This window comes from Lepisosteus oculatus, chromosome 2, assembly GCF_040954835.1.
Source record: "Lepisosteus oculatus isolate fLepOcu1 chromosome 2, fLepOcu1.hap2, whole genome shotgun sequence".
Classification (NCBI taxonomy): domain Eukaryota; kingdom Metazoa; phylum Chordata; class Actinopteri; order Semionotiformes; family Lepisosteidae; genus Lepisosteus; species Lepisosteus oculatus.
Genome location: NC_090697.1, coordinates 41,319,450 through 41,337,275, shown reverse-complemented (window position 1 = coordinate 41,337,275; position 17,826 = coordinate 41,319,450). Strand labels below are relative to the sequence as shown.

General features: G+C 34.6%; 1 protein-coding gene across 3 annotated transcripts in view; it reads right to left on the bottom strand.

Annotated features, from left to right (window-relative positions):
- Positions 1-17,826, bottom strand: part of plcb1 (phospholipase C beta 1) — a 385,213-nt gene that overhangs the window by 282,124 nt on the left and 85,263 nt on the right. The gene's annotated exons all lie outside the window — the stretch shown is intronic.

The following is a 17,826-nucleotide window of genomic DNA, read 5'->3' as shown; positions in this document are numbered from 1 at the left end:
GAAAACTCCTTGAAGCAGGTTCTCTTCATTCCTGTAACCTCAGCTTCTCATCCGTATCACCCTATTGAAAGTCAGAAAAATTAAAAAGCGCCCTTATCAAGAGACGGTAAGCTTGGTAGAACAGGATCAGTACTGTATTCTCTAGGCTTTCTGTGGAGTTATTCACTTTGAAAAATAACGACGATAAGCATCAGCAGTCAGGTCTGAGATGTCAAGGTACATCTCCTAAGACAGGAAATCTCATCTTTTTTATTAAAATAAGTCCATTCTCTTTTTTACATTTTGAGTTGCTGATGCATTACAAGTAAGCAATTTCTGGTTGAACAGAATATCTCTTCATTGACTTATTTTCAATTTCAGATTCCATTTATAAACCTTGTTTAGCTGTGGCAGGTGTTTTCGGAGGCCCTTCTCAAACAGCTCAAAGTACCCCTGGATTTTGACATGAACTCAGCCTCTCATTTTTCATCTGGACTAAATGAAACTGCCTCATTGTGCTGAATTGACTCCAATTGTCAGGTGGTTTTGTAATGCAGTGTCTGATATGAATCTTAGGCTATCAAGTTTAGTATACAACACATGAACCTCTGTCTCCAGTGATGAATACTTACGAAAGTAGCTCTTGAAGCCCTCAGTTTATTTTTATACTTTTATTTATTTGATTATATAACGTCTAGAATGACAAACATAAAAGCTGGTAAAAGCATAAAAATACTGCATAGACTACAAGAAAGGTTACAAATGACAGCGGGCAATTCAGCCGGCTCATCTGGCTCATTTAGTAATTAGTACCTAATTAATTGAAGGCTCCTTGTGCAGCCGCTTCATGAAAGAAACTAGGGTATCAGCTTCAACAACATGGCTCAGCAACTTGATCCATACTCCCATAACCCTCTTCTGTCTCAGTGTTTCCCACATTGCACTATATTTACATATACATACTACCTGCATACAAACCTCTATAATCGTTTACATAAAACGTCACTTGCCAAGTGTTTGCCCAGATTTGAATTTTTTTTTAATTACATGCTCCTTCTGCAGTGCGTGCTAATCTTCCTATTTTTGGTATAATATTCAAATGTGTCTACTTTACTAACTGTACCAAAATATAGATCACTGATATTACTAACTGTACCAAAATATAGATCACTAAAACAATGATATTATGTTACTGTGGTACTCCACTAATTACATTACCACTATTTGACTATTCAACCCTTAACTATACCCTTTGATTCTACTTGATTCTCAATCCAAACACTTCCCCACATTTCTCTGAATATTTACTGCTAGTAATTTGAGATTTAATCTTTTATGAGGAACTGTTTCAAACACTAGAAAATCAAAATACACTATTTCTTGGGCCCTTTTTGGATTGCTGGTTGTTCAGAGAATTCTATTACAGTATGTTGGTTAAGCAAGACCTACCTAATGTTGACTAGACTGTTATTAGAAAAATCTTGTTATTAGATTAGATTGTTATGAGTTTGTTGTGAGAATGATATTTCCATTTTGGTGATCCTCTGGTTTAGTTCTAATAATTCTTTCCATAACCTTATGTAATAGCAATTGGATTTATTGGTATTTTACTTGGATTAGTATTGTCACCCTTATTCTGGATGAGTACAACATTAGCTATTCTCCAATACATTTCTTATTTCAATAGATTATTTTGTAACTTGTAACACCAGATTTTATAGCTATGTCACTCATCTTACTGCACTGTTTGACTTGCAGATTATTATTGAGTTGTTATAGTTAGGTGAACTTGCATTAAATCTGCTATAACATATAACAAATTGTCATGATAACACCAATTTACAACACTAATTATTTCACCACTGCCTTTAAAACATGTGCAGTACACGATAAGTGATGCATAGATGCAAGTGAAAAGAATGCAAAGAACAAGTAAAGCTTATAGAAAACAACCATTATGTAGGATTAAATTTGGTTTGGAAGGATCATCCATTTAGATGGCAGGTAGGAGACCTTTGTGTATTCTACCTCAGTTTACTGTAGCAGTTGTAACGCGATGTGGAATACAACAACCTACTGTACCCTTTTCTAAACCAGCACTTTAACACGTGTCAGCAAACCTTCATTTCCATTACCTTAATAAATTGTTCCTAATTTTATTTTTATGTAGCATCATAAATACTAGAGATACATTTGATACATTTAAACATTATAAACAATAAAAAGTGTCCGCAGGCAAAGGGTTTTTTAGCTTTAAACTTATAAAATATTTTTGTGTTGCCTCTGGTAGCATCACAGGGCAGCAATTAGGCTGCCAAATTCTTGCCTGCTCTTTGCCATTCGCACACAAAGCGCCTACAGACTTCCTCATGAATACAGCCACTTAGCAACACAAAAGACAGCTTTCAGAAAAAAAGTCACATCGACTTGAGCCACAGGAGGAAGGTATAATTAAGAGCCTTTAATGGCATGCAAAAAGCTTAAAGGCTGATTCACTGATAGCTGAGGAGACTAACTTTGTATTAAAAATAATTTTAAAAATGGACTGCCGATTCAAAGACTCAAGAAAAGCACAAACATGGTGATCTTATTTTCCTTTTCCCAGTAAAAGCTTTTTTATACAGTATTCCTTTATCAAAATGTTTTTTTGGTTTAGAAAATTGTCTTGGAAGAAAAAAAAACTCTGCAGACAGATTTCTACTAGTCTGTGAGTTTCACTCCCTGTTGATCAGTCCACTCAATCACAAATGTTAACCAACATAATGAATTTATCTATGTCGGGTCCATTCAATAACATTAGTAAACCTGCTACACAATAGGTTTTGTTATTTATCTGATAATAAACAAGGTAAATTTGTTAAATTAGAAGGACTTATTTTTAGGACAATAAACTTTCAGGATATGTTTCTTCACGTACTATGATTACAAATATTTTAAGATGCACTTCAGTGTTGTGCTTAATAAAACTACTGTAAGTATGCTCCAGGCCAAAAAGTAAGCATTTCTGAAATTCAATATCAGAGCTATTATGGGATTCAGGAGTGTGTCACCAAATGATTTTGTCACTACCCAAATATTTAATTCTGACATTTTATTGTGGGCTAAATCAATGGGCTTCAATCTTGGAGTGTGTTGTTATTGTGTGTAAAGTTATTCGTGTGGGATTTCAAAGTGTTCTTTGTTCCCTTTACTTACATAAGCATATTAATATTGTTACCATGCCTGGAATTCAGTTTATTATTAAGATTTTTCTGCAAGAGAGCACAATAAAGAAGAGAAGAAAATAAATTATCCACCAAATTAGGCAATATTCTACAAAAATAATTATTGAAGCATAAGCTAAAAATTAATGTATCATTTATAATTGTCTCTCCTAATCAAGAGCTTGTTATGGGAAAGAGTTTTTTTTTTTATCTGAATCATTTCGTTCTCCCTTGGAAAAGGCAAATATGTTTTATATCAGTAAAGTGTGTACAGTTTATACACCCTGAAGGTACAAATACCTATTAATTGGGGCTACAATATTGAATAACATTTTCAGTACTGCACTGCTGAAATAACTGTACCTTATAAAATACTCCACATTTTCTTTTTGTATAGATTAATTTTGATATACAGCCTCACAGATCTGATAAAATGCCAGAGCCATCCAGAAACCAGACAAATCTCACAGAAAAATCAATTGGTAATATCAATACTGAGTGCATTCAAGATGCAGCATTTATGAAGTTGTCTCTTACATGGTAAAGGCAATTCAACACGGCAAGAATAACTACCACATTATTCTGAATTAAAACTACCAAACATTTAACCACTTTTACAAATATTCTCTGAATTAAATCCTTTGTAATTACTTACTACTCTGTAACGCTAGTGCATTTATGAGGAGTTCTCTTGCATTGTTTTAACAATAAAATGGGATGTCAAATGACGCTGAAGTTAAGGTAAAATATTTTCATCTGGAGATTTGTACTTCTAGCCCTTGAGCAAGATTCTTAGCCTCCTTGTCCTAAATCCTCTGTTAAAAGAGATTTTTAATCTCTTTTAAACCAATGGTGTGCTATACAGATGCAGCCATTCAAAGTTCGTATTACAAACCCGTACTGCACCCAACTTCGCACGAGCCACCGTACCGTACTACAGTATATGATTGGCTGGCCAAAATGACCGACGGGGGCACTCATGGTGCACTGGTCAGTAGTGAAAAGATTTACTAATTTAATCTCTTTACTGTGCAGATTTTAATCCGCTTAGTATTGAATATTTATATGGAATTTTACAACTAAAGGGAAATTTTAGTAGCTTAGCATAAAAAGAATAGGAGCATAACGCATCTGAAGGTCATAAATGATATTCATTTAGGAACATAAACATATTATGTAAAAAGTATATATCTGGTATTGGTAGTTTAGAGAAAAAATACACACCAGTACTCTATTTCTCCCTAAACATTTTAAGCATCAAAGTCTTACATGTGGTTATTTTGGAAACGTTTTTACGTGCTCCTTCTGACCATGTTACTGTACGTTTACTGTGTATACAGTACAGTACTTGTGAGAAAAGTGATAGTTCTAAGCTTTTCCGCGAATACATTCGATATCGGAGTAAACAAAAGTATACTTTTAGAATTTGATTAATAGGGAATATAATATGGAATTGTGTATCTAAAGAAATTAATAACGATATAATTATATTCATGTACTGTAGCACAAACAGTAGTTTAAGACTTTCTATTGATATACAGATATCTCACCCGCTGCGATTCGGGCACAGAAGGGTTAAAAAGAAAGTGAGGGTGAGTTCTAGTGAGACTAGAAACAAAATGCAACTGAAGCAACTTCTTAGATTAAGCAAGGCTTCAATTACTTAATTAAGGTGAAAAGTAGGCATGATTCACCAGGACCAAGACCAGAATTAGGAACCTAGAATGTGATAATAATGATTATTAGTTCTTGTACAATAACAACTAATGAAAAAAAACACAATATTTTAAGTAGCGGTAGCCATTTTTGGAACAGTTATGACTTTTTCACCACTACCATAAAAATGCACATAAGTAGCTTATTTTTCAAGAACTTTTAGCAACAGCTTACACAATTACTTTGCTGTGTCACAAATGGACTTTGGATAAAGTGCATTTAGAGGAATGCTGTAATGGAACTCTCAGCCAGGAACCAAAACAAAGTTTAACACAGATTCAAACCACAGCTTCTTCTGCACCAACACTGGCTACACAAAACCAGTAATTTAACCAATAATAAAATTTGGAAACTATCTGTGTTCAGCAACCAGAGATGTGATAGTCAAACTGTTCCAGATTTCATGATTTTGTGATTTCCCATTTAATCTGGATATATTCTTTATACAGAAAGGCTACAGCAGTTTTGACAGCTGAAGTACTGTATATGCCACCTACTGAAAGTTGGATTTCTGTGACACCTCAAGGAGCCTGATGATTAAAGCCTTTGTACACACAGTTTATCAATTTTCTATTTAAAAAAGAGACATAACACATAACTTTTTATATGAATAGCATACAAAAATGAAATAATCCCATACTTAATCTTCAGTAACTATGCAAAGTTATGGGATATCTGTAATTGATATCAGTACATATGTATAAAACATTACTTATTCTCCTGTAACAACTGAGTATACTGTAACAATTACAAAAATCCTGCAGGTGATACTGCAAGTGGGCAGTAGGTTTAGTCAAGCTGGAGATCCTTGTCTGAACCACATTGCCCAGAATGCAGTAGGGAATGAGACGCTGCCTTCAGTCATCTGATCACTGGCTTAAGACGATAGATTGGGTGACAATTTAAAAACCAGGAAGTGGAGTCTTCCAGGGTCAGCCACCATCTGCTGTCCGAAGACTGAAGACAGATCCTGTTTTGCAAGTTGCACCGGAGGGAGTGAGAGAACGAAGCCGTGGAATAACTGAGCTAGTAACTGATGAACATTTTGTGAGTTTCAATTTTGAAATTGTTGTAACCTTCAGACTTTTCTAGGGACTAAAGAAGTCTAGTTAGAAGTCCAAAGGAGTAAGTATTTTACTGCACGCTGTAAATAAAAGGGCTTTACTTTCTGACTGTTGTGTGTGTCTGTTTTACGTGATGTTATTATGAGGCCCCAACCAAAGGTGTGTCTCAGACTCTCATAACACTAGACAAGCCTATGCGGTGTTACACAGAACCTATGAATTTAAAGCATTTACTGTAGTTGATCACAACAGCCCACGGAGGAAAAAACGATAGACACAGAATTTGCAGTGATTCTGATTATCATATAACTGTTGTTGGAGGCAGTTCTAAACCTGAAGATGAAAAAAAGCCTGATGGGGGGGTGTGGGGAGGATCACAAAAGTGATGTACACACCACAGGTAACTTCAAACCATGAGTATTTACTGTGTGTACTTTTTCCTATAAATACTGTACCTGTAATTGTCCTTTGGTTAGGAGTTCCCCTAATTTGGACTTTGTCCGCTTTGTCCTAGTATGTCCTCTTATGAGAGGTTCAATGATTTAAATCCGCTCATCAGTATTTTCTGGTGTATTGGAAGAACTTTATTAAACTTAGCAACAAGTCAAAAAGAAATTGTTTGAAACATTAAACTTTTATTTAGGAGTTTAGTTGTCAGTATTATAAAGAGATAAGGCAGGAAAAAAAAACTGAACTGCAGTACTACTTTAATTAATGTATATGTCAATGTTGTGGGAAGATTTTTTTTTCTTGAATATTTTCTAAACTGTTATACTTAGTAATGATATAACATTAAATGTCTGACTGCAAGGCATTCACTGCTGGGTACACAGACTGTCTTAATTCTAGTATTACTGGATCATCTAAACTCACCCAAGGCAAAAGTAGCTAAACTGGCTAAAATTAATGCCGGTTGGTATCATCTGAACAGCTGCAAAGGAGTGTACCATCAAGGGCCTCTAATGAAATCTTATTTTGAGTGTTAACTTCAAGAATCATCTGTATAATAAATCAACATATCAATCTTTAGAAAACTGTTACATAAAGTGGTTGAAAAACAGATATTTTAAAAAGCCCTAAAAGCAGAATGGCATCGAACAGTCTACTTTTTAAAGAAAAGTAAGTTTCTTTAAAAAGTTTTTTTTTAAAGAGATTTTTAAGAAACTTTATTATTTAATATATCAAGCTTAAAGCTTTTTAATGTACTGTAAATTTTGGCACTACATAAAGTTATGAGAATAACATGTCAATGTTTTTTCTTTTTCTCTACAATTTTCTATTCAAAACATGTGGCTCAACCTTCCCACTCTTTTAATACAAAACAACAGCCCACAAAACAGCAAGGGGGCAAGCAGAGCTGTGCATGCTCTCCTCTAGAATCTTTACTGCTGTTTTACATACTGCAAAGTGCCTTCAGAGAATTGATACACTCCAAGGAAACTCAAACTGGAAAATGTGGATTGTATAAATATTCAACCGCTTTGTTATGGCAAAATTAATTTAGTTCAGATGTACAAAATTACTTGACTAGTGGCACAATTAACTTATTTATCTCTGAATGCATGCAATAACAATAGTTCACATACACCTATCTCCGTAAGCTCCAACTGTTAGTGAATTTCAAGCATAGTTATACATCTCTGTGTGTTTTATTTTGGATTAAAGTTAGCTACCTTGCAAGCATGAAAATATACAGAAATCCTTTTCATTTCTCTTTTATGCTGTTTGTAAACTAAATATGTGAAAATATGTTATGTTTCTGCCATTGATTCACAAAATGTGTATAGTGCTAAATATAAAGAAACGTGTCATCTTTCTTCAATTTAATTAATTTTCATTTTGTGATCCAGGTAATCGGAAATCTGATTCCCTTTATCAAGTATTTTTTAGATCTTGAATCTTTGTCATTCTTACTGTCTGTTAAGGTTAAAAACATTTCTTTACCTACTCAAGGTAATTTCAGGCATCTTTGAAAAATACATTTTATGAAGTCTTTCCATAGTAAAAAGAGCACCTTTTACAAAGAACTTACAAAACTATCACAGAATTCCAAGAATAAAATATAAGACAGTCATGCAAATTGCCCATGTGTAGACCTTTAACCACTGAATTCACGAAAAAGAAATGTCACAACTCCATTATTCTTGGAAATGCCTGTGTTTATTTTAATGTGAAAAGTTTTTGAGTCTTTCTGAGACTCACAGTGACAGAGTGACTCACTTAAATGACAGAATATGACTGTTGCAGAAGAGGTCCATTTGATGCCTTTTTTCTCTCGTACAGCCAACAGCATATTATTTGATTAAACTGGAAATAAAAAGTTGTATTTTACTCATAAATTACTTCAAATAATTTCCACATATTTTAATATGTGTTTTATAATGTATATTATAGTATAGGACTGGCTTTATTAAATATTTGTTTCATTTCTGATTCCATAAATTAACACAGTTTTATTTAATGTGAATTAAAAATATTTTTTTCTATTTTCTATTTCTATTAGGATATATTTATATACTGTAAATGCAGTGTGAATATTATTGTAAATATGTTTGCTTGTGATACTATATGTCTCACTTTCTTTAATGTGAATTCTCTGGTTCATTTTTGCATTCATTGAAGGTGAAGGTTAAAAATATCAAATCATGAGGAACAAATCTTCAGAAATGATGTTTCCACTAAAGAGATAATTATTTCACACCTAATTCAGAATTATTACCTTATAACGGCTCACAGAGATATGTAATCAATCACCGTACCTTCCTTGTCTTTATGATCCTTAAACAGCTGAAACAGAACATTCCAAAACCCCAAGAAAGGTCAGGTAATCTATATATAGACAAACCAATGAATTCCCCTTTCAAGGGTACAAGGAAGTCATTCTCCAACGCACCTCAATGCTAAGCTTGGAGATATAATTTCATTTAACAAGGGAAGGAAACTCAATATCATGATGGAAAGAACAGTGTCTTAAGGTTTTCTACCAATACCAGCGTTCCTGTCATAGTTTGTAGCACTAATGTAGTAAACATCACCAAATATCTGTTTTAATCAAGCAACTTCTCAGACAGAATACTTGATCACAGTTTCTTAACTATGGGGGAAACAATAACACAGGGGAACATTGTACATTGCTGAGATACATCTAGGGAAAACTTTTTTTTTTCTTAGCCCCAGCTCCAATATAAGGAAAAATCTTTCAAGGTGTAAATCTTTGCTGTGTTAATGCAAAAAGAGATCCTTTTGTGTAAAATTTGATTAAAAACAGCAGTCAACTCACATGCTTGAACACCACTTGAAATTATTCTTTTTCCCAGTTCACCACCTCTTCCCAAATTAAACTGATACAAATTATTAGTTATTGAGAGTTTAGTATATACCCCCTGGGTGGTTAATATATGAAATACCTAAATTAAACATATACAATAATACACCCATTGGAGAAAATCAAATAAATTCTAACTAGGCTTATACCAGACACTTGTAAAACTGTTCTTTATTGTCAAATTTATGGGAGGCTTCTCATCCTTGTATTGGAACCAGCCCTGCATAGTTTATGGGAATTCACAGCAACAGGATACAAAATCACATTGTTGCTGGTTTGTTGGAAAACAATTATGTCTTTAAAATGCAATATAGACTACTTCATAGTTCTAAATTTTAATCAACTAAACATTCCACAAAGACTGGCACCTTAACACAATAAATAAAACATTTCCTTAGGATCTGAAGGCTTCATTAATAGTACGACAATCTCAAGGAAATCATGTTCCTTATGTTGCACTCATCCTAATAAAGTTATTTATGGTGTCTGCATGAGTCATTTATGAGTCATTGAAACAGAATCTTATGAATATAGGGCACCAAAATGCATTTTAATTTTCGTCGCATAACTTTTTCTGACGTTTTCATGGCATCTAAAACACTATTTTGCTAGACGCTTTATGGTGACAGTCAGATTGTTCATGCTTTTGAAACCTTTCTGTAACATGATTAAATCAATCAAATCCGTTCTCTATAAATACAGATTCTGCTTTAGTTATGCTCGGACATTTTCTATCTGAATTTTTTCCCCCCAAAAAAATCCTTCATCATTAAATTGAGACACATTAAGGTTGACGTCTACATTTTCTGAAATGCCTGGGCTTAGATTTTGCTTCGTGCTGGCTTCCTAGTTTTCATTATACTCATTGGAAGATTGCTTTCTGTTACTTTCTTACATCAGATTAAGTGGAGATCCTGGGCTTTGTTGGAGGTTTTTTATAGGGTTTTTATTATGATGAATTTATCCATTTTGAAATATGTATCTCCTGTCAGGGTCGCTTATTGGCAACAGCCATCCTGGAATGACACTTTTTCAGATCAAATATTAATTGCTTATGGTACACTGATTAGCTGTTACTCAATAGATCAACTGAATGATAATCAGTCAGATAGTTTAACTATAGGGTACAGGACAAGACATAAAAAATATTTATTTATCAAATTTAATGAAAAACATTGAGCACACACAGACCCTATATTGCTGGCACTGCTTAATGTGAATATTTTATATTCAATTTTAAAATCTTAAACCCACAAATTCTCTTCCTTTCTCAATATGTTTCAAATAATAAAAAAGTGCTAACCTGAACAATAATTTAAAAAACAAGTAAAATCAGGGCAGTAAATGCCGATTAGGTTTTTTCCTCCACAGATTACACCCAAACTATTTCATTTGGTTTGTGGTCCAATATTCATTTTTATGATTGTTTGAGAATTTCCACATGCTCTACCTTCCACAGCACAAGATAGTGCTCACCTACAGTATTTAGTGCAAACATTAGCATTAACTGCCTGTGACAGAACATTACATCTTCAATAGCCTGACTTTGTTGTGCATGCTCAGATTTCCAAGGGAAGCATTTTGGATCTGACAAAACCCTGAAGTTGAAAATTCAGGGAAAATTAATTAAAAACTCCTGTAGTCTTTGGGCAGATGGTACATTAGAATGTGGTACTACGCAGGGCCGGCCATCACTAAAAGGGTGATCTAGGTGGGGCCAAAGTGACTGACACGCTTGACACAGCCCATTGGGAAAACTTTTTGTACATTTTTTTCCTAAAGTGAAACATCCCCTAATATGACATAAGGCATGTTTTAAAATTTCCACATGCTCACTTCACCTAAGCTTGTTCACTCTTAAGACCTCTGAGCCCTTAGCTTGTGGACTCTCAAGATCAGAGACTCATACTCATGACACATCACCCTTGGTGTCATCACTTATCTGTCACATGCCTCACTACCTCTCTGGCCTCCTCCGAGATCACCTTGAAGTTATATCACATTGTTGAGCCCTTAGCTTGCAGGTTGCCCAAGTTCACTGAAATTCATGCTTCTGGTTCTCCTACTCATAATCTCTTTTGGGATTAACTGTAGAAGGCCCTTGACTCACTTGGTGAATCCCACTTGACTGGACCCACTCTGCTGCCTTCTTTACTTTACTTGTGGGCCGACATTGTAATGGCTGAGGTTGCTACCTGTACTTTAAAGGAGTCTTCCTGCACCTCGATTTCTCTTTCCCTTTAGGAGACACCCTGCTCCTAAACACCACACATGGCCTCCTGCTCCTTTTCTCATACATAGCCTACTCTCACTACTTGCTCTCACTGAGCCTCCAGATTCCTGGTGGTTCACTCAGTCACTGAAACTCAGCCTTTGGACTTCAGGTTCATCTCCAGCCGCTGACATCTCCTCTCTATGCCACAAGGCTGGGTCTCACACTCTCAACAAACTGTGAGTCTCCAGTATCATAACCTTGAGCCCTAGGCTGTACAATTGCAGCTGGTGTCACACCTCTCTCAAATGCTCAGCCACAACTGCCTTTACTCACAACTCACACCTCACAGTTTTAGCACAAAACTCAACACAGAGCACGAGACTCATGTTTTACCTGAGGCCCACAGCTAGATAGACCTTTCCACCACTCTTTACTTAAAGTGTAAAGTGAGGGCCCCTCCACCTCACTCTGCTCTCTGGGCTTCACTACTCACATAATTTACATGAGTAACACCTTCTGGTGCATCTTTCTCATGCCCAGACATTGCTACAGTATCTTCAATACACGTCAGCATCGGTGTCGACCCTACAATCCTGTGTCCACTGCATACAACTTGTTGTGAGTAGCTACACAGTACCCTTCCACCGCCTTGTACTTTATGTGTAATCATGCTCATATTGACTCTCTGAATGTTTTTCTTTGCAGGGAAGTATGAAATCAGTAACTAAAAAACCACCCACAGTTGCTGCTTGTTAGATTCCAAAGTTTCTACAGATATGGTGGCTAAGAAACAGACACCTCACTGATTACAACTCTACCTCCCAAATTATCCACCCCATATTATGACAAAAACTATCAAAAGATCTATCAGCTGAGTTTAGTCGTACTAGTAGTTTAGTATTTATAAAATTATAAGTTTGAACAAAATTATATTTTTGGAAGAAATTACTCACCTTTGAAAAATAAATACTCCTTTAAATAGACAAAATAAATGAATGCTAGAATTTTGGTCAATTTTGTTTTTGACAAAGATGGAATAGTTTTGGTAAATACTGTAGATCAATAGTTTAAAAAACACCACACAGCCACCTGCTATTGCCAAAAACAGATATTGTCTATGAAAATCTGTGTTTTTAAAATGCACTGCAATATACACAACATCAGATTTAATACAATAAATTACACTGACAGATTTTATTATCAATCATATAGGTATTATAAAGTAAAGTAACATTACCATTGGAAATCATGTTAGAAATACCTTTTCAAAACAGACAGCAAAGTAATAAAAGTAGCAATGGAATATAAAGGAGGGGAAATATAAATTCACTTTGACAATTATAGTGTTTTATGGTGATTTTGTTTTCTAGTGACTACATTCCATTTTCATTAACTAACTTAGTGTTAGGATTCATATCCCACCTAAAGTAAATGACAAGAAAGAAATAAAGAGTATGAACAAAAATGTATTTCATTATCATTTTTCTGAGACCACATGATTACATTGAGAATCAGAAAAAGGCATGGCTAATTCAATTGTGAAAGAATACAAAAGCAAACAGCATATGAATGTTCTACAAATGAAACTCATCTTCCCCTTCCATTATCCTTTTCCCCCTGAAAGCTTTTTGAGTACTTTCACTGCTTGTGAAAAGTGTTCAGGGCTAGATGTAGCTTTGGCTGTCATTTTCCTATCCTTAACATGCTCTTAGTAGTGTCTACAGAGGTGTCTAAAATGTTTTTCTTATTAGATTTTTTTAGAGCATAGGCTAACTGCAGCTTTTGCTGGAACGACTACATACAGTATACTATCAGACCAAAAGACAAAACGGCCATTTTTACAGAGAGTGTACTGTTCCATTATATATTTTGAGATGTAAACCTTCTTATTTGATGACAGTGTAGTCATGAGGTTGTGTCTCTGTCTAATGTTTCATTGAGATATTATAACAACTAGTTCTTTAACTTTTGGTTTATTTCTATAAAAAAGAGCCCAGCCAAGAAACTACCAATTCTTTATTAACTTGACTACTATTCTGAATGAACACAGTGCTATACCCCTTGAAGTAAAAAAAGGACTGAATGTGACTAATAAACTTCCTCCAAAATCTGCAGTCAGGCACAGATTTAACAGGACAGCAACAGCACTAGATGGAGGACAGATGCACTTAAGCTTTCAGAATCCAGATTCACAATTACCCAAAAAGCCATGAAGGTATTACCATGGCTGATGTGAGCTTCCACTTTCCATACAGCCCATCTTGTTGTGCATCTCTGAGCTGGAAATCCTGGTAACAGTTAATTAATTATAGACACAGTCCAGTTGCAACTAGCACTGTTTGGAGTATAGAGCCCAATGGCACTCTAAAAGAAACTCCTGTCCTGGTTGAGCCACTTGGAAACCCCCCCACAAACATACACACTTCTAGTTATTCTCATTTATATCCATCCTATTGAACTAGTGGCAAGTTTTGTTTGGTGTATATCTTCCCAAACTGCAACATTAAAAAATAAACAATTCCACATGTTCCTTAAGGAACCTTTATGTCAGGTCTCTGTAGGTGAAAGGTTGAAAAGCTAATTACATTACCATTTCCTTTTGTCCTTTATTGACATGTAATCCCAATAATGCCTACATGTATTTGGAATTATAATTGATTAGAGACTTTTTAAATAGCATCTTCATCCTATGATGAACACATTTTACTGACAAAGCACTGCATGTAAAATCACAGCCAGTGATTGTTTGATACACCTAATACACAAATATACCATTGATGCTTATTTTAATGCAAATAACTAGTATGCCTCGGGATGTGTTGCAACAATCTATTCTGCACATTAGATAATGACGGCAATTAACATATTCTTTGCTAAATTGTCTGATCACAGAAGTGGTTCTCTCAATTCATTTCATTGTGCTACTCAATATAGTAAATATAAGTTATTTAAAGAATAAGTATTTTTTAGTTTCAAGTATATTTGATAGTTTGGATGCCAATGTTAAATGCTTTTTTCATGCTAATACATAAAATTAAGTATAAATTTGCTTTTTTATGGATTTATAGGAGAAAAAAAAATCATACATTTAAACATAGTACACTCCAGCCTATATTTAAGAAATGTTTACAAAATATGAAAAAGAAAACATTGTGATTTTCTATAGTCACAATAGACAAATCCTAATCTAAATGCTTAGATCTATAAGATGTGGATGTGCATTTGTATTTTTTTTTCATTTGTTTTTGCTTTTAGTTTAATCAGTAGATATGAGGATGAAAACATTACATAAAGCAGACAAATTGAGGAAACTGATACATACAGGACCTAATCTCAAGAAGAAATCCAGTGTAAAGTGAATGCATTGGCTTTAAATTACATCCATTTGTCAGTTCTAGATATTCACATGACTTTAAAAAATGAATAACCAAAGTCAAAAGAGTGAGGATTTCTGGCCTTCAAATCCTGTGGACAGAAGATAAGGTAAAGTATGAGGATTTCACATAAGCCAGCTGTTTATAATTCTTTCAACGTTTTGTCTTGGCAGAGAATACATTTGCTAAAACACTTACAGTATTTCACCCACAGGGTGAATTAAAAGCAAGACAGGAATTAAGAGAAAAATGCACGTTTGGGGCTGCAGTCTGTAACGTGGTTGGACTTCTGAACTAAAAGGTTATGGACTTAAGTCCTACTGTAGGTTAGGTACTGGTATTGTATCCCTGAACAACATCACCCAAACTGGTCTAGAAAAATACTCATCAGTATAAATAGATATAAATTTAACTGGCTTTCAAAACAGTCACATTTACTAATTAGGAACTATTTCTATACCATTGTGACTGCGTGCCTCTAACAACAATATTTTTTTCCTGATTTAGGGTGAATCAGGAAAATTACAAGAAAATATTGACTGTACAATATCAAGAGGGTCCAGTCAATTTATTATGACAGAGAATAATTTTAGAATTAATTTTAGAAACTAAATAAAAAGGCTTTAAACACTGAACAATGTCCATGGCTGAGCATGAGGGGCTCTGGTTAATGGGCAATTAACTTAAGTGATCTTACAATCTCTCACAAAAATACAATCATCATTCTGTAATTGCCTATGAATGCATGTTAAATGTGTATCCAGAAGGAGGGTCATGGTTCACCATGGCTTTAGCTGGATGTAGGCTTCATGTGTGCGGTACAGCGGTTTACAATGTTAGGTTTATAGCCATTGCTATGGGGCAAATTAAAAACAAATAATTGACAACTATTATAGGACCCCTGGAATACTATTTGAAGACTACTAACATCAAATTCAGTACAAAGGAAAGTATACTGTAGCCAATATAAGTCAAACAAAGATTACTAGATTCATTTAGTGTCCAATTAGTGTTTTGGTTTTTTAAAATTAATTTATCTCAGTTGAAAATGTAAATTTTATCTTCAGGGAATGATGACATGAAGGTGTGCTGAGCAGGACTGCTATCTCACAGCCTTTGGACTTCAGGTTTCATTCTGGCCTGGGTACCTTTTGTTTTGAGATGTTTTCCCTGTGGCCATGTTATTTTTTTGTGCTATGGCTTCCTTCCACAGTCCAAAGACATGCTGTCTAGGTTAACATGCATGTGTGTCCTGTAACTGAGTAGCAATGAGTAGTATCCAAATATTGGTAGATCTGGTGACTAGACACTTTCTTACTTTGCTACTATATTGAACTAAGTGGTTATTCATGGATATCTAAATTCTCCACTTCAGAATATACAATAATACAGTATGGTACAATTTAATAATTAAATTATACAAACGCTATTTTGCATTACTTTTCCACAAACCTCGATTTGCCCTGTTTTCTAATGGTTACTTCATCAGTCTGTTTTCTTTGTGACCAGTTACAGCATAAGAAATGCCTCAAACAGTGTGAGATCTGCAGAACTTCAGGGAAGCAGCCACGTTCCAAATTATTTTATCTGCATTTCTCATCTAGAATGCTGAAGGGTTTATATAATTAATGAATGTGATGAATTCAGACTCACTTACACACTAAAGAGCACACACTTATAGCAGCCACAGGAAAGTGTTCCAACAAAGGAGATAGGGAACACATTTTTCATGTTGGGACTAACCAAAATCATGCAACATTTATTAATACAGTATTCACTTGTCTTAGCTTCCAACAGCAATCTCTTTGCGAAGCAAAACATTGTGCCCAGTTATGCTCCAACTGCAGGAAACAGTCCTGGAAATAATCTTTGATGTTACATTTGAAAAACAAATAGTAAATGCCTATCAAATACCAAAGTCAATCACATAGATGAGAACATCTTAATTCATACACAGTGAGTAGGTAAGTTATAGTCTATAGTTATAGTCTAAATGAGATGTCATTACATTAAAACTGTATTTTTGCACCAAAATGTAAAAACTGCCTTAATTAAAATTCAGTGAGGAAAAAAATATGTTACATGGGTTCATTACTTTAAATTTGATTGGTCTAAATCTAAAGTGCATTTGGTTAACAGCAATAAAATGGCCTACTTTAGAACATTTTTCTGAAGATTACAATGGGTATATTAAATAGTATACTTTAAGCTTTACATCTACATTGATTCTAAAGTTTGATTGTTACCAATAACTGAAATTTCTTCTTGTATATTCTTTTCGTCCAGGTACTTCTAAAAAAACATTATGAAATATTTTAGGAATAAGTATTCATACCTTCTTGAAACCCTTCCTAGTAAATTAATAAATTCTCATTTTAGTTAATCTTGCTAAGAGGAATAAATATGCAATTAACTTAGAAGAGATGCAGCCGTCAAATTAGTGTAGTTTAACAAAGTCATTGAATTTGGTCTACTTAATAAAGCAGGGAATATAACTGAAGATGAAGGCTGCCACTGCTTGTCTTCAACTATACTGGACTTCAGACCAGCTATGAAGTGACCAATAACGACCTAAACTACACTGTGGGGTGTAAATCCTGAAAGTTTCGATCATATCTGATGAACAAATCCAAGTTTTTGATATGACAGTTGATGCCAATCAGAGCCAAAATTTGGAAAAATTTGGAAAAAGAATGCAGAGATATGCAGAGATATCAGGTCAGATGGATGAGGAGTTCTGCAAAACTAAAAGGACAGTGCCTATGCTAGGGCCAATCGAAAAACGCAGATGCACACCAGGCTGGGTAAATACCAGAAAAGTGTTCACAACTTGTGGCAATGGCTGAAGCAGGAGTGTGCACCAGAGAGAGTGAACCTGAGCACTTGCATTAGTGTTATGAAAGCAGTGGTGATCCAGTGGGACTCATGTGATGGACTCATAGAAGGGCCA